The 26,292-nt window shown below is 35.7% G+C and overlaps 1 long non-coding RNA gene across 1 annotated transcript in view; it reads right to left on the reverse strand.

Moving 5' to 3' along the window:
• Nucleotides 1-1,031: 1,031 nt before the first annotated feature.
• LOC128857084 (uncharacterized) overlaps nt 1,032-26,292 on the reverse strand; it is a 77,631-nt gene continuing 52,370 nt past the window's right edge. The window contains exon 2 of the long non-coding RNA XR_008453897.1: nt 1,032-7,377. This is a non-coding gene — a long non-coding RNA (uncharacterized LOC128857084). The remainder of the gene's footprint in view (nt 7,378-26,292) is intronic.

Below are 26,292 nucleotides of genomic sequence, written 5' to 3' on the forward strand. Positions count from 1 at the left end.
ACTTCCCGCAAATGGTGATTATTCGGCACAGACAGGCAAATCAGACATTTTCACAAAACCAAAAGTATATCCAAGATACCAAAACAAAATCAGTAATGTGTCGAAGCAGTTTATTTACCATATGTCTAAGCTTGGTTTATGACGTTAAGGTTATGTTAGAATCGAGTAGCACACACTGCTGGCGGCATCTATTGACAAACAGCGGAAATATACTTGCGCACCTAATATTTTATGCTACTTTATTTTATTTTATTTCTTTTTCAGTTATTTAATTTTATTTCAATTTGCTCATTTCCATTTTATTTATTTTTAATTTATTTTATTTCACTTCCTTTCAGTTTCATTTATACTAGACTTACTTATTTATTTTTTTTAATTTTTCAATTCATTTTTTAAACTTAAATTTAATTTAAACATTTATTTTTTATTTTATTAAACAACATTTTTTATTTGATTTTATTTCATTTATGTTTATTTTATTTATTTCATTTAATTTTTATTCTCTTATATTTTATTTTCTTTTGTTTTTATTTTTAATTTTGCAATTCGTCTCAATATATTTTATTTTATTTCACATTTATTGTTTTAAATATATTTTTAATTAATTAATTGAATTGAATAAAATTGTATTCCATTTTATTTCACGTCGCTACAATTCGCTCTGTTTTTATTTTCATTTCCAACGCACGAAATCTGGTTAGCCCACTTCATGGATACAGAATTAGCTTACCGCAAAAGTCGAATAAAATCTAGGCCAGCCCAAATAGATAAGATATGCCAATTGAATAAAGTCACAAGCTGCTAGATAAGATATTCTGGCAATTAAATGAATGTTTGCTAGGCAGCGGTGTGCTACATAAATATGTATTTACATACATACATGCATACATACACACATTCTTGTAGGCGTGAGCTGGTTATGCTGCCTTATTTGCTCAGTTATGTTTCCATTTTAAGTTAGCCGCCAATTTTCCTTCAAACCTGCACACATGGCATTTTCTACAGCCACAAATTTTACACTTATTTTTATAAAAAAGCTCTTTACAAAATCAAGAACTTCGCATGCGAACAAAAAAACTACTACAAAACTTTCCCACAAGCGCACGTAATCGTCACTTGGAGGCAATTAACTACTTGTAATCGCCATAACTGCTTTAAATTGGCAAAAGTAAAACTTCCACCCAGGCCTTTGCAGTTTAGGCGCCATTAAATATGCAATTAAATGCTTATCAGCTCATCAGCTCATCACAACAAGAACAATGAGCTCATGCAAAGCTATGTGGGCGCATTGTTGTTGTATTTAAATGGACTATCGTTTCGATTGTTTGCTTTAAAAATTCCCTTTCTGCAATACCCTCAGATTTCCGCATAAATTTAAATGAAAATTTTCATTAACACACCCATAAATTTTAATTATGACTCTAAACTGCGAAGGGCACACACCACCAAAAGCAGAATATTCTGTATTCTTTATTATGTGCCGGATGAATTACTAATGAGCTCGCCATGCGTTGTTTGTGACTCGCAGACTAGTTGGGGACTCGCTTGGCTGTTTAATTGGTGTTTAGTTTGGTCGGTGTCAGAAGGCTGCGCCTAAACACAGCGTAACAATATTTTGATGGTTTTGTTTTTGTTAGCAGCAACGTTTTGTCGCTCAATGTTGACTATCTCGCATTTTTGGTGTATTTTAGTGACAAAATTTATCTGCTCAGCTAATTTGCGGAAGATGAAACAACGAGTAGCCAAATTAATACCAGATGTGAATAGAAGAGTCTATACAAACAAGGAGATATTTTGAAAATGTAAATATTTGAATTATTTATTAAGCACAACGTAGGTGTTATATTGTACTTTGTAACATTATTAATCAGATAAGAAATCAAACATTTTCTAGCTCAAAATAGTAAAGCGAAGCATTTGTGTTTTATACATACAAATATTTTTAGTCGACTCCCACATGTAGAATTTGTACTTTTTTAATCGATAATTTCTGTAATCTGTTCCGACGTGAAGCCGTAAAGCTTTCAATCATTTTGTGGACCTTATCAAAGGGAGTTTAGTCTTGCCAAATCCACTATAGTCCCAGTTTTTCCATAATTTCATATACCTAAGAAGACCTTAAAAAAACAAATCGACATTCATCATCTTTTCCTCGGCTGTGAAAACGTCTTTCGTACAACGAAGAGAAGCAGGGAAGAGCTTCCTAGTCGTTCAAGATCAAACGAAATTTCAGCGAAAGAGTGAAAAATCTAAGCAAAATACCACTCGAGCAAAGCGCTAGCATATTCACATATTACGCTCATTTTGATCGAAGTCAAATTGTTCGAAGTATCGCTACGAACATTAGTACTCGTAAGGCCGTGTTCATAGAGGGAAACTTTTGCGAATTCTCTTTTTGCATTATCCGTCGAGTTCACAGACGGTAACTCCGTTGCATAAAATTGTTTCAGTTTTTAGTATGCAGCCAAAAGAAATATTGGGAAGAACAACAACACAAAGCACTTCGACCGGTCTCGGCGCCCCTCTCCTTTTCAAGTCTCCTACCCTTCCACAAGCTACGAGTTGAAGCAACAAAATTTGCGCTGTATGAACACCGTCTAAGCACATCCACGGTACTTCTCACTGGTTCGCTGTACGCACTTGAATATAATTCGGAAAATTTTGGAGTTCCACTACGAAGCTTTCAGCGGCTAGCATAGTTTCAGCTATTCAAATATAAAAGCAAACAACTGAAGGGCGGCGGTTTTCAAAAATTACAAAGAAAAATATTTTCCACAAAAATTTTGAATCAAAAAATTTAATAAAAAAAAAAAAAATTTGAAAACATATTTCGTCCTAAAAAATTAAAATTAAAATTTCAAAGTGAACCGAAAATATTTTTTATATTTAAAAAACTCTATACCAAAATTTTCAACTTTGAATAAATCTCAAAATAATTCAATTTTCTCCAAATTTTTAACGATACTCCGTATTATACTTAAGACTATAACTAAAACTTGACTAACACTTGAAATGGAATCACTTCTATGCCAAACCGAATGCGGAACGTCACTAACAATCACGCTGGGCAATGATGAAGGTGAAGCTTTACTAATTTTGATTATATTTTGTTTTCTTTATAAAATATATATATAATATTTATTTCTTTATTTATTTGAGTCTATACTGCGCTGTTGTTACCTTAGACATAAAAAATGCGTTCAACTCCGCAAGCTGGCTCCAGATTATGCGTGCACTGAGAGGTTTCGCGCTGCCGAAATACCTGCCACAAATCATAGCAGTTGATAACAGTCTCTTGCTTTATGATACTTAGGTATAACGGCATAGAGACATACAGAGTAACTGGCGGTATCCCACAAGGCTCGGTGCTTGGCCCAACACTTTGGAATGCTATGTATGACGGTATTCTTAAGCTTGAGCACCTATGCAATTGTAAAAATCAGAAGATGGCTTGAAAATGTGAAGTTAGAGCTTGCAGCTCAAAAAACTGACAACACGACGGGTATGTGAAGAGTTAATCATTACGCTAACTGACCATGACATAAGGTCGCATATATCAGATACGTGGGAGTACTCATTGACTCGAAAATTACTTTTAATCATCATTTAAAGTCAGTCAGTGAAAAAGCCGTAAGAATAACTGACGCATTATCTAAACTAATGCGTTGTATTGGCAGCCCTCGCGCAAGTATACGGAAACTCCTATTAACAGTGACAAGCTCAGTGATTCTGTATGCAGCACCAATCCTGTCAAACACGAAGCCATCGCACCTCCAACACATACGAGCCACATATAGACTTGGCGCCTTGAAAGTGGTCAGTGTCTATCGCACTGTCTCAGATGACGCAATCCATGGTGTCTATCGACCTTCTCGCGGTTGAGATGTATAGGTTACATAACACTATTGGGCAGAAACCTTCGAACGTGGCTAAATAAAAAGAAAGGCTGCGAACAATTGAATAATAGCAGATACGGTGGAAGCAATCCGAGAAAGGTAGGTAGACCTTTGAACTGATTCCAAAAATTGTGAGGGGGATTCAGAAAAAATACGGAGAAATCGAGATTTGTATCACGCAGTTTCTTAGTGGACATGGTTGCTTAAAAACTACACAGGTTTCATCTTTAGAGCGACCCATACTGCCCGCAGTGGCCCGAGGAACAAAAAACGGCGAGCTATATCTTGTTTCAATGCCCGCGGTTCATTAGTCAGCGAAATTCTTGTATTATTGAGAGAGCGTTTGGTGAAAACATAAATGAGTTAAATCTTATCCCATATAAGTAGCAAAACGGGGGAAAAAGTTAAATGGCATGTGCAGTACCCACAAATTTCATGAAGAACCTTCAATACGCGGCATATGCTCGTAGATTGCTAGAAAGAGCTCCTTAACCGAAAAGAATTACAATAACAGACGATTGCGTAATAATACAGGGTTTGATAGAAAAGTCATGAGCCTTCCCGCACGGAGCGTCTGCTAAGCGATCAACCGAATCGGCTGGTGGAAAATGATCGTTGGACCTTCCGCTTCCACTAGAAATCGGTCCCAGTTCGCTGGCAACAGCGGTGCAGTCAACATCGCTCCGCGCGTGAAAGCTGTTTTAAAAGTGTGTTAGGATTTTGCAGTGGCGAAAATGCAGCGATCGTTGGAACAACGTTACTCTATCAAATTTTTCGTAAAGCTAAATAAAACGAGTACCGAAACCATTGGGCTACTCAAGGAGGCTTACGGTGACCAATCTCTGTCCAGTGCCCAGGTAAAATGGTGACACAAGTCGTTCAAGGAAGGCCGAGAGGACGTCGAAGACGAACAGTGATCGAGACAGGCGATCCAAAAAACTGTGACAGCCGAATTGAACGCGAATCCGGCGGTTGAGTTTAAAAAATGTTGCCTGCAGCGGAAGAATCGCTATCAGCGGTGTATTGACGCTCACGGGTCATATTTTGAAGAATATTAGTTGTATAAGTCAAAAGGTTTCATAAAACTGCTTAGAAAAAAATAACGCTCATTACTTTTCAATCAAACCCTGTACATATATTCAGAACGGCCTCCTGATGTACTATATAACGGTGCAATTCCGGGAGGACATACCGTAGGGCATGAGAGGGGTTTAGTTAAGTTCAAGGCCCACACCACGGCTTCAGCCATAGGCTTTTGATGCTTCCCCTCCTCCATAAAAAACCAAGATTGTGTACTTAGTGCACACAATGCTAGATGTTTTGAAGTAAAATATTTGAATAATAATAACAAAGCTTATCCATATTGCCTTGAAGATTGATCGCAGCTTCTTGAGTCTTGATCACTGATAAGATAATAAAGTCATCATCACAAAGCAATAATTTAGGACACAAATAACACAAATAAGAGCGGTCTGAAAATATTTCCTTGTGGAACACCAGAGGTGGCAACAAAGGGAGTAGATGACATACCATCGGTACACGTTTATTGCACAAATAAGTGTTTATCCATTGCAGAAAGGCAGAATGAGATCCAAAATGAGCTTATTTTTAAATAAAGATTCTAGGAGAAATTTTGTCTGGGAGGAACTTTCGAAAAGACAGTGCAAATACAGTTAATCTGGAACCAGCCGAGAAAGAATGAATGCAGTATTCACTAGCAGCTAGATTATATTGTAGATCTATTGACAGCAAACCCATGCTGATTTGGTTAAATTAAAGATTTAACCGCACAGCCCGGTTTTGTACGAGGGGTGCCTTTTATATTTCGGGATTTGGTGTTGCAATCTGGCAACTGACAGCTGTATCGCAAAGTTTGACATTTTTTGGCTTTTACGCACTCAGAACGTTTTGAAATACCAGCGCTATTTGTGTTGTTTACAGTAACTTAAAAGATTCATCTCGGTCCAAAAATGGAATTAAATCGTGAACATTTTCGTGCGATTATTTTTTACAACTTTCGACGTGGATTAACTCAGCAACATTGCATGGATGAACTTAATTCATTTTTTGGCGATGAAGCTCCATCAAGGACCAGTGTTTATCGATGGTATGGTGAATTCAATCGTAGTCGTAGTTCACTCCAAGACGAATTTCGTAAAGGTCGTCCAAAATCAGTTGTTGTTCCGAAAACCATTGATGCTGTGCGCGAACTGATATTGCAAGATCGTCATGCGACCTATCGTGAGATTGAGACAATCTTAGGCATTAGTGGGACCAGCATACATTCAATATTCCATAAACATTTGACTGTCAAAAAAATTTGTTCGCGTTGGATCCCACACAATTTGTCAATCGCTCAAAAAAAGGCTCGTGTCGATTGGTCGAAGGAAATGCTCAAAAAATACGATCGCGGGGCTTCAAAACACGTGTATGACATCGTGACAGGTGATGAATCATGGATTTACGCGCATGAGCCCGAAAGTAAACAGCAGTCGACTGTATGGGTGCTTCAAGATGAGCCAAATCCAACAAAAGTTGTTCGCGCACGAAGCACTTCCAAGCAAATGGTCGCCTGTTTTTTCGGAAAAACTGGACATGTCGCAACCGTACCACTAGAACAACGCAGAACAGTAAATTATGAGTGGTTACACAACCATTTGTTTGCCAGTTGTCTTCCAAGAAATTAGGAAAACCAATCGCCAAAGACGGATCACTCTTCACCAGGACAATGCGAGCTCTCACACATCGGCTCAAACAACTGCATTTTTGAGCACCCAAAACATCGAATTAATGGGTCATCCGCCGTATAGTCCTGACTTGGCACCGAATGACTTCTTTTTATTCCCGTACGTAAAAAACAAACTGAGAGGTCAACGTTTTTCTACACCTGAAGAAGCGGTTGCGGAGATACCTCATTCAGAGTGGCAAAAGTGCTTCGACAATTGGTTCAAACGCATGCAAAAGTGTATAGATCTTCATGGAGAATATTTTGAAAAACAATAAAGTGATTTTCGATGATTAAAATTTGTTTTTGTTCTCTAATCCCGATATATAAAAGGCACCCCTCGTATCGGCCACGAACTCAAAAATTTTGGAAATAGTTGATAACTTTAAAATAGGCCTATAATTTTTAACGTCATTTTTATTGCCACTCTTAAATAAGGGCTTAACGGAAGTGAGCTTTCTCTATTCATCCATTGCATAATCATTTTTTTCCGTTTAAAACAATTTGGAAGTAAAACCTAAAGTCACCATCCATTATGCTTTCTGGTTCTCAGCGGGCCATTTGTTTATCTAGAGATTAGAATCACTGACTACTGAATGACGATCAATTTTAGATCATATCTATCACAAAATAACTATATAAATTATATATCTTTAACAGTAAACTTAGACTTGCATAACTTACAGAATAGACTTACATAAAATATGTTCCCAAAATTCCTTTCCAAAAATGTGAGTAATTTTTCAAATTGCTTACCTGAAAGAAATAAAAGAATTAATGAATAATTGAAGATATCAAAATGTTTAAATATTTTGGTTATGTATTAAAAATGCTTATAAATATTTATGTATGAAAAATTTGAAATTACAATTTTCTACTCAATTTATTATAAGCCTGAACAAAATGAATTATTTTTGTATTGTATATAAACGCAAATACTGCATTTTACATCACAACATTTGTCTCCAGGAATGAAAAGAGAATTTGTAGCAGTAGAGAACAAACCAAAAAGGCTACCATCACAGAAAATCTTTGAAAATATAAAAGCGCAACGCCGAGCAATTTTTACCATCCACTGAAAGGTTGAAAAAATAAAATAGAAAAGCTTAGGTACCCGCTATGAGGTGGCAGATAAAAGCCATTTACTGGCGGAAGTGCAATGTTGCGCGCGGCACTTAGAAGGCAAAAGTCTAGTAACAACGTCAAAGTCGAGTTAAGTCAAGCGAATTTCAATGTGTCGATGACTGCAATAAGGCCAGCATATGCCGACTTTGTTGTAGTTCTTAAGAGTACTTGAAAAAAGCAGAAAAAACAGCAGAGCAACAGCATAACATTGAAGCTAAAGTAGAAGCGGTAGCAACATTTGCTGCCAATAAATGGGGTTAAGCAACCGCTGTGGGTACATTGGGGTGGGCCGCAACATACCAAAAAAAAGTATAATATATGTAGTTAAAAAATTGTATAAAATATATGAAAATTTTTTACGGCATCGCCCCAAATTGTTCTATATTGTTCCACAAAATATTCTCCGAAAAATTTTAGTTGGGGTCTTCTCAGACGAAATGGGACAAAGGTAAAGCATTAATTTTTTCAAAATCTATCCTTATAATAAAAAATCGCATTCAGGCAGCTAACGAAGCATATTTTGGGCATATCAAACTTATGAAATCTTCATTGATATGAAAGGAACAAAAACTGCAGATGAACAAAACTATCATAAGACTGGTTCTAACCCACGATTCTTCAAAGCTAATGACGTGCATTAACTGAAGCGATTTGAAAGAAAAATTCTTAGAAAAATATTACAACGCCTTCTTACTGCTTGGAGCGCCATCTGTGTTGAACATTTTTCTGCCAGCAGGATCGCACAGATGGTTGAGAACTTCGCTAAATTTGGTGTGTCTGCACTATTGCCGGGATTGCCAGCTTCCTCTTGCCCGCGCCACTGATACAATGTGTAACTGTGAGGTTTTCTTTGTTTTTTGCTTCTTTTTGCAGCCAAAATGCAAGTAATGCGCTTTTGTTTGGGAGTACGGATGGGAAGTATAAGATTTTGGGGTTGAGGGATGACATTTTTTGTTTTTCTTGTTTTTTGTTTTTAGAAACTAGGAAAGTAGGTATGTTTGGAAAAGTGCGAGAACCGTGCTTTCTGTGGGATTCGAACCCACAACCTCTGGGATGGCAGGCTAGTGCACTTACGCAAGACTACCGAGGCCGCTGGTACTTAAATGCATAGAAAACTTAAGGAGTGTTGCGGCGTCATTAAAAAGCAACCAATTTTTATTGTCTCTATACAAATAAAATTGTCCGGTCATCCCATAATAAATATTCCAATTTTTCTCGACCACCCTAATGCACATACGAATGTTCTTGTTTAACCTTTCCCATGTTTTTATGATAACCATTACCTTTTTATTTCATTTTCGTAACGTTAAAAGTCAGTAAGCGTGAACAACATAATCGGCTTATGGATCACTTAATAATTTTCAACAGACTTTCTTTGCTTTGCCAGCCAACACTCCACGAGAAAGGTGAATGGAGACCAAAATATACAACCACACACACATACATATGTACATACATAGATGTGCATGCATGAGTATAAAAATGTGCTTTCGTTAAAATTTTGCGCGCCCGGAAAGTTAGTACGTGAAAAAAGGTTTAAAATTAAAAAAAAACCCAAAAAAAACTCAAATTTCTTGAAAAAAGCTCACCTAGGAAACGTATGCAGTAGCACCGCTACTGCTACCGTCGCCACCATTACTGCGCTCGCCGCCGCCGGTCGAAGATAAGATTGCATGCCTGCGCGATCTATTGCCGCGATTAATTGGTGGGTCAAATTGCATTTAAACTCGAGCAGAACTGCAGCTAACAACAATTGGCTACCGCTGGCACGATATAACACAAGTGATTAACGGCAAACGCTTACGAAATTACTATTATACAATATATGTATGTGTGCTACTCGTGTGTATGTATGTGTATGCGCTCATGTACATTAGCTTGACCGCCGTTCTGCGGTTGTAGGCATTTAGTGGCTTCACTGCGTATGCGCAGCTCCGTTGTTCGCTTAGTTAATTCAGCCAAGCGCAACGCGACTTCTTTTCTATCTGTGCTGTGTTGGTGGTTAAGTGTTATTCGAGCAAAGCTGTTGAACACGCTTTTTAACTTATCACAAAATTATAAACCATACATTCCAGCGCGCCAACACGCTTGCAGCACAGCCAATGGTAAGAAGAAGAAGAAGAAAAAAACGCTCAATGCGCTGCCACGGATGGTTGCACTATCAGTTGGAAGAGCTAAGAAGAAAAACCTACCATAAATGGTCGACTAAGTAGATGCAGCAAATGCTTTAGTTTGCTTTCATGCAAAGTTTTTGATTCACACTTTGTGAATAAAAAAAAAAAATTGTATACTTTTTTTGTATTTAAAAAAAAAAATTGTTGTATATTAGTTTTTTTTTTTTATTTTTTTTTTTATTTTATATTTTTTTTTTGTATTTCTTTTTTTTAATTTTATATTTTTTTTTGCATTTTTATTTAATTTAATATTTTTTTTTAATTTTTTTTTTCGGTTTTCTTCTTGCTCAAAATCTATGCTTGTGCGCTTTGGAAGCCGACCTTTCCAAATCTGAGTTGGCGGGTTTTAAGTTGGTTAACGTTGCTTCTCGGCGCCGTTATGTGTATATGTGTGTGTGAATTGGTGAGACTTTTAAAAGCAAATGATTACAAGGCCAATCGGAAGATTTAAGTGGAAGAACTTGAGTAAGAAGCTGTGTCTTTAAGTGGTTCTTGATTAAAATGATTGCCATGCTATTGCATTTATGAGTAGAAAATTATAATTTTTTCAAATAGAAGTGCGTTCTTCCGCGCGTTGGTATCGAGCGATTGATCACGAACTGACTTTGAATAAAACTTTAATTTGCGTGCTGTTATTAAGAGTCAATTTTTGGCTGAAAACAGCTGCCTTTGCGCTTCAATGGATTTTTTTTTCTTCTCCTGAATGGAAAACTTTTGAAAAGTTATACAGGGAGCGTCATGTTGTTGTTGTAGCAGTAACTTTGTGCGCCATCTTTTAGGTCGGTATGAAAACATTGAATAGATTTGAAAAAAAACAACTGCTTTGTATTTGGTGGGAATAAGTCAGGTGATCTGGGGGGCGGGCAGTCGATGTCGCCTCTTTTTGACATTAGACGTCCCGGGAATTTTCGTTGCAGAAATTCAATTGTTGCATTCGCAGTGTGGCATGGCGCATCGTCTTGTTGAAACCAGTAACCGTCTAAACCTTTCTCACGCATTTGCGGGTAGGCATAATGAGCCAACATCCACCGCTATCGGAGTCCATCGACCGTTTCGTTTTCTCGGTAAAAATATGGCCCAATGATGGTTTTGGCGTTAATGCCGGCCCACACAGTTACTTTCCGGTCAAGCAACTTTCCTCTCGCGCTGCCAGAGAGTTTAAAATGTGCCTCGTCAGTCATTAAAGTTTGCTTCCAAAAACTGGGTTCAGTGTCAACCATTCGAGCGACTATTCGGCCGTATTCCAAGCGGCGTGAATGATCTGTCGGCCATATTCTTTGTGTCAATTGCACTTTATACGGAAACAAATTGAAATCATCCTTTAAAACGCGCCGCATTGTGATTTCACTGACGCCAAAATGCTGAGCGCGACGACGACACGACACTGTTGGCTCTTGGGCAACGCTCTCCTCACTGCTCATTCAACAAGTTCATTGGAACGTCTTGGTCGTTGACGATCTTCTACTGTCCCGTGCTCAAAAAAACTCGACATCCAACGTCGGAAAGTATTGTCAAACGGTGCCTGTTTGCCGCGATACTTTTTCGCTATGCGAGTGGAGTTCGAATAATGGAACGACTATTTTCGATGTATAGCGTCACTATTTCAGCGCGATGTTTAGGTGTAAAGCGATCCATGGTTCAAATTGACGTATCGAAAGCATGTACATATGTTGAAGTCGATCGGTTGGTAAATGACAAAGTTATTCAGCGTTTACATACCGACATAAAAGATGGCGTACCCTGCAGTTCGGGCGCACAGTCATTTAACGATCAAACTGATGAAAATATTGCATTTGGTTTCATCGATTTAACCAGCCGTCAATGCGTATGGGTGTGAGGCCCCTGAGCCGTTTTTAAATGCATACTGTTGATCCACTAGGTGCGGAGGAGCAAAGAGCCGTGGCAAGATTCCTCCATTTCCCTCTGTCATGCGCAGACCTCTTTATTTCGCTCCATCTTTTGTTGGTTTTGAATACGTCAGCATCTAGATTCCTCCTCCAGGTCAGTGCTGGTCTGCTTCTACGACGCCTGACTTGAGGGTTCCAATGGATTCCGCTGTGAGTGTTGACGGTTTGGTATCTTCTTAACACGTGCCCGAGCCAGGTCCATTTTTTTTGTTTTTCGAAAATTTCCAGGCGCATTGGTATCTGGTTACAACGATTCCACAGGTCAGTCTTTGAGATCGTGACGGGTCAGAAAATTCTAAATATTTTGTGAAGACAATGAATGGTGAGAACCTGCAGCGTTTGGCGCTCAGAGGCTGCAAGGTTCCTAGTTTCGCAACCGTACATAAGAGCGGATTGCACGTTGGAGTTAAATATTTTTACTTTTGTGCGCCTTGTAACAATCGTGGAACTCCATGCAGGATTTAGAGCACCGAAACCTTGCTTCACTTTTTTTATATTTGGTTTTCGATGTCTTCTCTTGAGCCACCATTAACAGTTATAATAGCAAAAGGAGTCCACGTCTTCGGGCTCTACGTTACTGATTTGGAATTTTCTCGTGTAGTTAGTCATCTTTATTTTCTGTTCTTCTTCTTAATTGGCGCGATAATCGCTTACGCGATTTTGGCCGAGTTTAACAAAGCGCGCCAGTCGTTTCTTTCTCGTGCTAACCGACGCCAATTGGGCACAGGGTACACCCGTTCGGCAGTGAGCTAACGTGAAAAGGCGAAGCATTCCAGAACAGCTTGTTGTGCGCTGGGTTTGGGATCCGCCACTGAAAAATCCCCCGCAATGAAAAGAATTACTTCTTTATTTTGGCAATGTTTATTTTTAGGCCTTCTTCTGCGGCAGTTTTATCTACCAGCGTTAGTTTTTTTTTTACCTGTCAGCAAAAGTGTGAGCCAGAAGACAAATATCGTCAGCGTAATCAAGATCTTCGAGTCGTCATTTTAGTGCCCTTGTTATTCCTTTAGTTTCGCGTGTAGCTTTGCTCATAACGACGTCCGAAACAAAAATGTTAAAGAGTAGAGGTGATAGGACGCAGCCTTGACGGATTCCAGTAGCAACTGGTAGACGACCACTGAGTTTCTTTTCTGCAAGATTGGCATTGAATTTTCGACAGCTGGCGTTGGTGTATAGGATTAGCTCGATTAGGAATTTTGGTACACCTTTCCATCTCTGTATATTCCATATCGCATGATGGTGAAGAGTACCGAATGCTTTTTGGAAATCGATGAAGATAAGGTAGTGAAGAGATCGCCAGTCTACCGACTGCTCTCTACTATTACTCGGAGGCTGTTGACGTGATCAACGTAGGAGCGTCCAGTTCGAAAGCCTGCCTGTTCCGTTCGTAGATTTGTCTTCAGAGCGCTCGATATGCGGATGTTTATTATTTGATAAATTATTTTGTTCACCTTGCTCAGAAGCGTTATTCCTTGCCAGTTCTTACATTCTGACAGATCACCTTTCTTAGGCAGATTGATGATGGCATCTTCGATCAGTTCTACAGGCTGCTCTCCTTTGTCCCAAGAATTAGGCGCGCCCTGGTTTCAAAGTCCGCCTTTAGCACCACTTAGGCGTCATGATGCGGCAAAATTCTTTGGGGATGCGAGATGAATTTTGTTTGTGGATTACTTGCAAACTGGGAAAACAATGAATTCTGAATATTATTGCAACCTTTTAGACCAGCTGAAGAAAAAAATTCGTGAAAAAGATGGGGTATTGCAAAAGAAAAAAAATATGTTTTCATCAGAACATTGCACCATTTCACAAGAGCATTTTGACAATGTCTAAAATCCATGAATTAAGATTCGAATTGTTGGAGTATCCAGCGTACTCACGAGATTTGGCCCCTAGCGACTTCCATCTGTTTCCAGACCTAAATAAAAATCAGGCATGGAAAAAGTTTTTCGTGAAATGATGAGGTCATAAAAATATGAATTGATTGTAATGATTTGTAATTTGACTAGAGTTAAAGAATATTTGAGAAAGGAAAACCTCAGAAGATTAGTAGGGTTTCGCCTATTTCCAATTTTTATCACCTCCTATCGGCCGCCGTAGCCGAATGGGTTGGTGCGTATGGTAGTCACGGAATTCACAGAGAGAATGTTGGTTCGAATCTCGGTGAAACACCAAATTAAGAAAAACATTTTTCTAATAGCGGTCGCCCCTCGGCAGTCAATGGCAAACCTCCGATATTACCTCCTTTCCACCAATTTTCGCGGAAACGAGGTTTGAAAAGCAACAAATTGTCTCTATAAACGCGACACAATCAGAAAATTTGTGTAAATCACTTCCGTTTCCAAACGACTTAGTTAAATGTAACCTGGTACAAATGTCACGTTCGACAGCATGGAAATACCCTTAGAGTCATATTGAGTTAAGAGTCATAATGAATATCAAATTATCAACAAAGATACGATCAAAGAATAATTCAAATGCAGTGGAGTACAATAAAAGTCACAACACCATTCACATACGATATATTTTTTTTTAATAGAAAAGTGTGAAAATTAATATTTATTTGCTATAAATCAATAACAGAAAAATGTATGGGCCATAGTAGTCCTTACAGTTAGTGCTGATGAATAAAATATGAGCATTAAAGACACAACACTTGAAAGAGCATTACAAAATTTCACACCCGTTTCTAATACATACAAATTGCAGGAATGTTTTGTATCTCAATTAGACTGAAGAGTGTGAAAAGTCCTTTGCATGCATTTACGATATTTACTTAGGTCGTGAATAAATAATGGAGATATTTTCAAATGATTATTTCTTCTATGAACAATTAGATTGGGACGCTAGCGCAAGTGGTGAGGACCTTGGAATGTCACTCTAATCACTATTTGTTTTTTTTTTTTGTTATATTGTAATATCATTGCTTCCTCCTGCTTTGTGTACCAACTAATTGATATGCATTTAAGCAATCGCATTTTGAAACCCATAACGCACACTTCTTCTTTGGATGTACAGAGCCTATTGTGTGAGTATCTTTCAGCTAGCCTTGAGATAGCAGTAGTGTAGATTCTCCCTTCCATTCCATTGAAATAATATGTACGCAGCTAAGTGTGTGTGTGTTTGTATAATTTACATGCTCAATTTCTTGCATACTCAATGATCATTTCATTGCTTGCTCGCCTATAGGCAGCCAGCTTCGTTTTTACCTGCGCATTTATACAAACGAAACGAAACGAAACGTCACTGGGCCGGCCACCAGCACGCCACATCACGGCTGTCGCAATCGAAACCCAAATCCCGACAGATCACAAGGCGAATGAATGAAATCGAGCCGCAGCCGAGGCCGAACGAAGAGCCAAGAAGCAGCAATTGAAAGAACCGTCCAAGTAAGCAAGCGGCGACGGAGCCACTTGTGTGGCCTTATTTAATATGCAACCTCTTCAACCCCTCTTCAACAATTCCCCTATGCATAGCAAGCTAACTAACTACTCTACCAATATTCGCCGCGTTCACTCAGGATGATAGTTTCACTATGTTCGTTTTTTTTTTGGTATTTTTGTTTTTACCTGTGTGGCCAGCACTCCCCTTCCTTCCGCAAAACAAAAGATGTGTACTCCTAGCACAATTCGTTTGTCGCGCTACTCGCTATTGTCTCATCGATGATAAATTACTCGGTGCGCACAATCAGCATAAAAGGATAATAAAAATTATATTTAAATATGTTTGCTTGTTTGTTTTTGGTGTTTCATTTGAATGAGCAATAAATATGCAAAGGTCGCAAAGAACTAACAGAAGATGTACAAATGAAACAACACAAAATGAAAGTAACAGAAAAAGGTTCGAAAGTCTCAAGAGCGCATATATTTTAATGAAAGGACTTTTCGCCGCCGCAAGCGTCCAACAATTTAAGGTATTATTAAATAAGTCGTAAATCGTCAGCTTATTTTTCTCTCTCTCCCTCTTGCATGTGGAAGGCAAAACTTCATTCTCAAATGGTTTCAACATTTTTATACAATTTCCAAAGAATTAGTTTGCTTTTTACCCCGTTCTCTTGAAATAGAACACTTGTTAGAAAACAAAAAAAAAAAAGAAATTAAAAGCAAACCCATCTTCAAGATTTATAGCTTTTGTGCACAAAACAAGCTCTCGAACATCCTGCGCTTAACGCGCGTTTGGACCGCCTGCTGGAATCCCATCAAGGTTGTTATTTTTTTGTTTTTGTTCTATGCTTGTTTTGCTTTGGCTTTGGTGGCTCCAGTCGTCTGTGAAAAACATAAACATTGTCTAATTTGTAGCAACATACAGATTTATAGCCACGTACATATTAATGGTAACACTTTTTGTGACGCTACAACGAAATATTGAATTGAGGTTAGCTGATGGCTTAAAATAAAGGGTATTGTAAAAGTGAGGCCTACAACTTGCAGTCGCCGTAGCTGTAGGTCCCTCCATTTGTGGAACAACATCAACAGAAGTGTACGCGCCAAATATTTATTTTTTTATTTAAAAATTTCAAGTGCAATTTGTTCGACTTTACGCACAAAAGAATCATCGTAGAAGCACTGAGCAACCATCATTTTCTTTTATAAAAAGTCTTTCAAAAGTAAAGATATCAGTAGGGAATTATTGGAAAACGGTACATAAAAAAACGACGGCATCGCGAAATTTTGTTATTTCTTTCGTGGAAATAATCGTACAAATTAATTGACAATTCCCAGGTTGGTAAAAATTTTCAAGAATCTGTTTGATGTCGAGGATAGAAGAAGGGCTGGCAGACCAAAACCTAGCCATTCTTGCTGCTGTAGCGCAAAATGTTGCTGAACAACCTGAAACATCGATATCTCGACGCTTCCAACAATTAGGCATTCATGAATCGACTTTATGGCGGATTTTCAAAAACAAACCTAGATCCGAAAATTCATTTAGGTACTATGGAAAGACGAACATTAGAAATGGTATACGTAGCGGCAATAGGAAATAGAACTTTATCGAAGCTCAACGCAAACAATTACTGATATTAAACGACCATTTGTTTCTCCATTCAACGGGCCAAGAATGTTAGTCTGAAACACATCAGAGGTAACAACGAAGGGGTGTGATTTGATTTACCAATTTCTACATATCAGGTACGGCTAGAGAGGTAAGATCTTAACCAAAAAAGGAAATTTAAATGGAAACCGCGATTCCACCAGCTCATAACGGATGCCACTGCTTCCATTCTACCAAATGAAGAGTCCATCCCTTTCGTACCAAGGGCATTTCGATTCGCTGTCGATGTAAACAACGATGACGCTAGTTAATCATGTTTAGCCTGACACTTTTTTCTCCTAGGTTTATTGTAAATAATAAATCTGGTACAAAAACTCCTTCTTTAAATAAAAAATGCCTGTCACTGTTTTCCAGGTTTAGCTCGAACGTTGCCCAATTACCTTGGTTCAGAATCATAGTAAATTTAATAGTTTCTAAATGATTTTTTATTTAACTGTCAGTGTATCTACCAGTCCTTCTTACAATGGACAATATTATTGACCCTGTAATGCCATCAGTGGTGCCTCTTAGAAGTTTTTCTATTGGCCAAGGCGTTCCTTGCTGTTGAGAACATTAGCTCTAACTTCATCTACCAGGTTGTTCAATAAGTTTGCCTGAAAAACAAAATTTTATAGTTTCAAAAAAAAAAAAAAAGAAATAAAAATGGTTTGAAATACAATTTATTTTTCAGTATAGCATCCCTGAACATCAATACCCTTACACCAACGAGATTCCAATTTATGAACTCCATCCCTGAAGAGAGAATCTGCGAGATCTGCAAAATACGTTTCCACAGCTGTTATGGCCTCATGATTTGATGAAAAACACTTTCCACGCATGAATTTTTTAGGACTGGAAACAGATGGGCATGGCTAGAGGTCCAATCTGCTGAATTTGGTGAATACTCCAACAATTCGAATCTTAATTCATGGATTTTAGCCATTGCTCTTGTGAAATGGTGCATTGTCCTGATGAAAAAGAATTTTGTGTTTTTTTGCAAACTGGATCTTTTTTCACGAATTTTTTCCTTCAGCTGGTATAAAAGGTTGCAATAATATTCGGAATTCATTGTTTTTCGAGCTTGCAAGTAATCCACAAACCAAATTCCTTTCACAGCCCAAAAAAACTGATGCTAACCGATCTACTTCCCCGCTTTCAAGACTCGAACTCGTTTCGGAGCCGAAGAACCAGCTTCACACCACTCCTTAGCCTATTGTTTTGATTTAGGATAGTTGGCGATAGACTCAAGTCGCATCCGTCGTTATGAATCAATGCACAAGATCCACTTTATCCTTTCGAAAACACTCCAAATGTTGCTGAGAAATTCGCATTCGAATGTGTTTTTGTTCCATTGTTACCGAATGCAGCACCCATTTTGCACACAGCTTCCTGAAACCCAATCCTTCGGTCGAAATATTACTTACACTGCCGATGAGATGTCTAGGGCTTCTACTAAATCTTTACGCCACACACATAATTAAAGCTCGAACATATAACGGAAATTATTTCCAAAAGCTAATTAAAGCTCGAACGGTCAGAGATACCATGGCGGTACTGCGTGATTACTTCCCTGATAAACTGATAAGCCGTTTCAGTGACATATCCTGGCCAGCCAGCTCGCTCGATCTTATCGCAATGGACTTTCTTCTTTCTCACTAAATTAAACTTCAAAACTCTCAACATCTTAGCATTTTAACTTGTTTCCTAAATCTTACATTTAGAGACAATACGATGCAATACGGATGTATTCGTCTAATTAGAAGTCACATAGGAATTTGCACTGTACACAAATTCAATTGAAACCAACGAGAATCAATTTAGCTATGACTCCTACATTAATTTAGCTTAGCTCCTCATATGGAGTAGATGAATGGTGGTGGCCGTAGGTGTCTTAAACTTTGTTGCATCAGTAAGTAACTAAGTAAGTTTCAAAATTTCACACCACGAATTTTTTTCTCCTCTTCCAAAACTCAGAGTTTGCGCGGAGGAGATTCCTTAGGATTGCCTCGTCCTCGTTCCGCAGCCGCTAAAGAAGACTTTGAGGATACCAACAAGTTTTTATCGGATCCCTTCATGACATAAACAAATCCTGAGTTTTCGGTTAGCCTAATTCCTATCAGAGTGGCGAAGACGTTGAGGGCGACCGCCAGGTTTTTGTCGAGTCCCTTCTTTGTATCAGCAAATCCTGAGTTTGCGAATAGCCTAATTCCTTCCAGAATCGCGTAATTAGAACCGAACTCGTTACAAGTATTTAATTTATTTAATATTTAATTTGAGAATTCTATTGATCAGCAGAACCTCCAATGCCTGGCAGACGGAATGAGTTTTGTACTCCTGGCAACCGTGTAAAATCGAAGAGAATCGCTGAAGCTTTTACTATCAAACCTAAATCTACACTATAAGCAGCAAAGCGAGAGCATTGGAACAAGACGTGTACATTATCTTCTTCTCTCTCCGTGCAGACTGAGCAGTTTGGTGAACTGTCATGGGCAAATCTATGGAGGTATTTTCTAAATACCCCGTTGCCTGAAATAAATTGAGTTTAAGTTTGGACACTGTCGTATGGAATATTTTCGAATCATGACCGAATGGGTTGGTGCGTGACTGCCATTCGGGAGTGCGTAGGCTCAAATCTCCGCTCATGAACATCAAATAATGGAAACAAATTTTATTAACAGCGCTCGCCTTTCGGCAGGTAATGGCGAACCCCCGAATGTATTCCTGCCATGAAAAAGTTCCTCATAAAAAATATCTGCTGTTGGGAGTCGACTTGAAACTGGAGATCTCTCCATTTGTGGAGAAACATCAAGACGCACACTATAAACTCAGGATAAATTAATGGGTTGGGCTATTTACGGCATTTGTATTTTATCTGACTGACATGTAAATGAGCTCAAAAATTGTTTGCAATACCGCAAGCAAAGAAATTTTCACACACAACAAGCATGCCACATGCACTTCTCATGCCACATGTGCCACTTACATATTTTAAGAATAAAAAATATGACCGATACAGGAATAGAAGAGGAAAGAGATAATTTTACTAAAGTTGCTTCTAATCAATTTATGTAAAATTAAAAGCACAAAAGTCAATGAATGGACAATGGCTGCTATGCTCGCATTTAATAGGAAAGTCACGAAAAAATCTGAGAAATTATCGCAATAAATTTCTCGGACGCTCTGGAAGTGTGTGAAAAGCGAGAAGAGCTGATGACGCCGTGTTAGTCATTTATCTGAAAGCTAAAACATTTCGTAGGCAGACAGAAGACCCAGAAAATAGTGGTCCATGCAGAAGCTGCGTAAATTTAATATTTTTTATCATTTAATTTTATTGTATTTTTTTTTTACTTTGCCTTGTTGAAATCTAAGCGCATTCAACCCATTTACTAATCGAATAATAATAAAATTTATTACATACAAATGCCTGAACTCTTCCCTTGGTGCTATTGAAAAGCGATCGCTTAAGTCAACTGCCGCTAATTGCTCGCAGCACACCCCAATTTAGCTGATTCGATTTTGAATCAATCCCAACACCACCCAGCCCGCAGTATTCAAAAGCCAAACGAAAATGTGCGTGCGTATACTTTATTTCAGCCGCATCTGTGCTGAAAATGATGGAAAATTCATCAAACAACGTCATAATAATTTGTTGAATGTCCAAGTGAATGACAGCGCATGTCATCTACTAAGCGCTAAAAACCCGCGATCACAAAACGAAAACGAACGGGAATTTGTTTGCATACATGCACATATACATATGTACGATTGCTAGATCAACTGATGGATTCGGCTCCATAGGGAAATAGCCAGCAAGCCAACATAGTAAATGGTTTTGCATTCTGTTGTCTGCTGGACTGTCGGGAAGTGTGTGAAAAGCGTGAAGAGGCGATGACGCCATACAAGTCATTTGCCTGAAAGCTAAAACATTTCATGGGCAAACAGAAAACCCAGAAAACGGTAAACTAGAAGCTGTCGGGAAAAGTTAAGCGCAGCCAGTGGAGAGTCAAGCGGTTGGCAACAAAGAAGTGAAGAAGTGAAGTGAAAGAGTAAGGGCGCTGCTGTCGAAAAGTGCATTCAACTGCTTCTAATGGCATTGTTGTCAGCGCTACCAATACGAAAAAACGAAAAAAAAAACTAAAAAACGAAAATTTCAATGAAAAGTCAATGCCAAGCTGCCAAGCTGGCCACACGCCACCAATGCGGCTATTTGTTCCTGTATTGCAGTCGTTGGCAAACAGACGACCGTCGTTGACTGCAGACGCGCCAAGGTACTTACGTAGAGCGGCGGTGTGAAAATGTGTGGAAAGGGGTCTGCGCGATAAGACTTTGCTGCTCAAATAAACGGCGTGCATGCGATCATATTTATCAATAAAAAAAGAAAAAACATACAATGAAAAAATATAAGAAAATGTAAAAAATAGAAAAAAATATAAAGAAAATATTAAAAAAAATGAGAAGTAGAAGCATATGTGCATATGCATGTATTTGTATGCAAGATGTGTTCACAAAAAAGCAGCGCGCTATATGGCAAAGTTTTGACTATTTACTAAATTAACAAAAAAAAATTAAAAATTTATTTTTTTTAATTGGAAAAAAATATGTAAAAAAAGTTTTAAAAAATTTAAAAAATATTTAGTATTCTTAGTTTTTTAATTTATTATTTTAAATAAAAATTCTTATTTTTAAATTTTTTTTTAAATAGTTCGTACTACAACAAATACCATATAAGTTTAATACCAATTACCGATATCAGATAACATTCGAGCTTTGTAAAAAAATTTTAAAAATTCAGCAAAATTTCATAAACATTACCAAAAAAGTTAAACAAAAAAAAATTGAAATAAAAAATTAAAATTAAATAAAATCTTTTTTTATGACAATTTATTGAATTTTTTAAATTTAGATTTAAGTTTTTTAAATTGAATTTTTGTTTATTTAATTTTTATTTTAAATTTCAATTTTTTTTAGTAGTTCGTACTACAACCGATATCACAAATAAAAAAGTTTTAAATTAAAAAAAAAAAATGTAGTTTAAATTAAAAAAATTATTTAATTTTTTACTTAATTTTTAATTTCATTTCATTTTTTTTTTAATTAGTCCGCACTACAACAAATACCACATAACTCAAATACCAATGCCGATATCAGATGACTTTTGAGCTTTGTAAAAAAATTTAAAAATGAAAAAAAAATTTAAAAACTGGAGAAAATAAAACCACTTTTTTAAAATTGGTTGGTTGCGACTCCGCATCGCAGTGCCACATAAACAGCAAGTTGGGTCCGTTGTGTTGCCCTAGAGCTCATTATATTATATGATTTCCCCACCTAACCGAGATTTTTATTGTAGGTTTTGGTCAAAGATATTAATTCGTTTCGAGAATTTGATGAGAGATTCGATTTTCAGGTTCGAGAGTACTGAAAGATTGTCAATTGTTGGAGAGCCTAGAAGAGCAAGTCGACTTCTGGCTAGACCGGGACAACTGCACAGCAAATGTCTGCTCGATACTTCCTCATCTTCGCCTTCGCAGTATCTGCGCAGGTCGTTTCGAGGAACCCCGAGCCGATTTTTAAAATTAAAATCAAAATTTTTTTTAAAAGTTCGTACTACAACAAATACTACATACATAAGTCAAATACCAATACCGATATCAGATAATTTTTGGACTTAGAAAAAACACTTTTAAAAATTCAACAAAATTTTCATGAACATTACAAAAAAAGTTCTAAAAAATTAAAAAAAAAATTATTTAATTAAAAAAATTCAAGAAATTTTCATAAAGAAAAAAGTTTTTAATATTAAAAAATAAATTTAAATTTCATAAAAAAAATTGTAATTTTAATTTTAATTTTTTATTTCAATTTTTTTTAATAGTTTGTACTATCACAAATACCACATATAAAATAACATAAATAAAAAAAGTTTTAGAGTAAAAAAAAATTTAATTTAAATAAAAAATAATAATTTAATTTTTTACTTAATTTTTAATTTAATTGAATTTCTTTTTTAAATAGTTCGTACTACAACAAATACCACATAAGTCAAATACCAATACCGATATCAGATGACTTTTGAGCTTTGTAAAAAAAATTAGAAAAAATTCAACAAATTTTCATAGACATTTCATTTTTCTTTTTTTTCATTTTTTTTTTCATATGTACATAGATACTTTTTACTTACTTGGCAGTCACACTCTTTATTGGGTATTTAGCCGAACTCCTTCTCATATTTGTGCTGTGCGTCTTCATGTTATTCCACAAATAGAGGCACTTACAATTTTAAGTCGACTAGCAACTGTCTTTTCATGAGAAGCTTTGCATGGCAGAAATATAATGGGAGATTTGTGGTTTCGGCTTCGGCGACCGAAAGAACAAGTTTGGCTATGCAAACATTTTTTTTTCAAAAATCGACTCCATGTTTGAGCCACTTTAAACTAGCGCAGTATTACACTAAAACTAATAGACTATAAAACTGCATACATAGAATTTTTCAAAAAATTTTGATTACAAATTTTGAAATTTGTACGAAATTTTTTTAGAATATTTGTCAATTTTACACATTTCCTAATATCAAAAATTAATGGGCTATAAAACTGCATACTCGAAATTAAAAAAATTAAATATTTTGAAAATTGTGTATTAACATATTTAAAAAGTTTGAAATTTTTGTGAACATTTTTTGGAATATTTTTAAATTTAGCATAGTTTATTGCATCACAATCAATGAGCTATAAAACTGTTTAATCGAAATTTTTATAAAAATTCTGATTAAAAAATTTGATATGTTGATAAATACTTTTTTAATTAATTCTGTTAAATTCAGATTAAATATTTTGATGAACATTTTTTGGAATATTTTTGAATTTTTGACACCTTCAAATCTCAAACATAAATGGGGAATGAAACTGCATACTCGAAAGTAAAAAAAAAAATCTGAAAATTTTATGAAAATTTTATATCTATTTTGACGAAAATTTTATATTTAAAAAGTTTGAAACTTTTTGGAATATTTCAAAACTTTCGCATTTTCTTACATTAAAAATCAATGGGCTATAAAATTGCACACTCAAAATTAAAAAAAATTGAAATTTTTATATCTAAAATATTTAAAAAGTTTGAAATTTTTGTGAAAATTTTTTGGAATATTTTTAAATTTTGCATAGTTTAAAATTGCTTACTAGAATTTTGTACAAAAATTCTGATTAAAAAATTTCATATTCAAATTTTTTTTATTTTTGATTGATTCTGATTAAAAATTTTGATGAAAATTTTTCGGAATATTATTTAATTTTCGACACTCTCAAACCTCAAACATCAATGGGCAATAAAACTACATACTCGAAATTACAAACAAAACTCTGAAAATTTGATGAAAATTTTATATTTAATGTATTCAAAAAGTTTAAAATTTATGTGAAGTTTCTTGAATTTTTAAACAAATTTTAAACTTCATTATACTAAAAATCGAATGGCTGAAAAATGCATACTTGAAGTTAAAAAAAAAACTTTGAAAATTTGATTCAAATTTTATGTAAAATCTAAAATGTTTGAAATTTTTATGAAAATTTTTGGGAGTATTTTTTAATTTTGCATATTTTCTAATATCAAAAATCAATGGGCTATAAAAATGCCTGCATGAAATAAAAAAAATTTAATGTGAAATGAAAAATGAAAATTTTATATCTAAAATATCTAAAAAGTTTGAAAATTTTGTGAAAGTTTGTTGGTATATTTTTTAGCTTCGCACACTTTCTTATAGAAAAAATTAGTGGGCGTTAAACGGCATACCCGATATCTTTATAAAAATTGGCTATAAAACTACATACTCGAAATTTAAAAAAAAACGGAAATATTTTATGAAAATTTTTTGGAATATATTTTTAGTTTTCCACCCTGTATTATATCAAAAATCAAGGGCCATAAACTGCTCACTCTAAATTAATATAAAAATTTTGATTGAAAAATTTCAAATTAAAAAAAAAATTGATATTAAAAAAAAAAAATTGAAGTAAAAAAAAAATCTGAAATTTTTATGAAAATTTTAAATCTAAAATATCTAAAAACATTGAAATACGTATTAAAAAATTTGATACAAAATTTTGTCATTTTTTTTATTTTAGATTAAAAATTTGATAACAATTTTTTTAATTTTTTTTAAATTTGATAAAAATTTTTTAATTTCTCTTTAATTTTGATTAAAAAATTAAAACGATAAAAGTTAGATTCTGATTAAAAAATTGTAATCTTTTATACATTTTTTTTTAATATTTTTCAATTTAAGATAAAGTTTCAAACCTTAAGTTATATAGTTTTTGCTGCAGTATTAAAAATAAATAAATAGTCAAACTTAGCAATATGGCGCTATACCATTATTGTGCACACAGGTGTATGTATGTATGTATATATGTATATGCATATATATGTATATATAAATAAATGGTTGTGTTCCTTAGTGTTTCGCTTAAATTTTCTATTTTACATTTTCCTTTCCCGTTTGGAACTTCAAACGCTTTACGCTCGATTACGCACCTTCTAAAAAGCTTTCAAATTCATAAACAAAATTAGAGGCAATACTGGCATAATTGTAAAATCGAATTTTTTTATTATTCTATCCATCAGTTTATTCATTCTATATCAACTACCACAGCTCTCGCCTAATGCACATCTCAACAGTAAAAAAATACGCCGATCGCTTATTCTTTAGAACCTCAAAATTCCTTACAGCTGGTTACAAAATGAAATAAATTTTGGTATATTTTCATTTCAACCCATTCTCTCCTCCCCCACTAGTAATTGCCTAGTAGTAGTGCCATGCAATACGCTCGTGTTTTGATATTTGAATATTTGGGATGCTCTTGGCAATGAACTTTTTAATAAAGGGAAAAATGAAAAGCAAACGTAAACATTAACGAAAAACCAAAAACTATTTTTTCGGTGATGTTTTGAATGAAGGTATTGAACACATGGAAATATGTACAAGTGGATAAAAATTGTATTAAATAATTCGAACTTTTTAATAAAGGCAAAAACATACCATAAACCTTAAAGAACACAGAAAAAATATGTTTAAATGGAGATATGGCGCACTTGGAAATTTATATACTGCAAATAGCCCGGAGAGCTAAACTATAACATTATTTCATTCGTTTATTTCGGCCATTTGGACTCACTTCGCTATAGTTTGCGCATTTCTTCAACCTTTTCCACGATTCATTCTACGCGCACATTGATTTTCTTCCATCTCAAATATGTCACAATCTGCTGTACCATTCAATGTACTAAATCCCCAATTGCTTACTTTGACTCATTACGAAATCCCCAGCAAGCGCCTTAAAGTTCGCTGACGACACTCAAAAATTTAGTGTTCCATTTTGATTGACAAAAGCGGACACATGGAATTGAAGCGTGTAGAGGAATAGTTTGGGAATAGGGAAGAATTT

This window comes from Anastrepha ludens, chromosome 3 (assembly GCF_028408465.1).
Source record: "Anastrepha ludens isolate Willacy chromosome 3, idAnaLude1.1, whole genome shotgun sequence".
Lineage (NCBI taxonomy): Eukaryota > Metazoa > Arthropoda > Insecta > Diptera > Tephritidae > Anastrepha > Anastrepha ludens.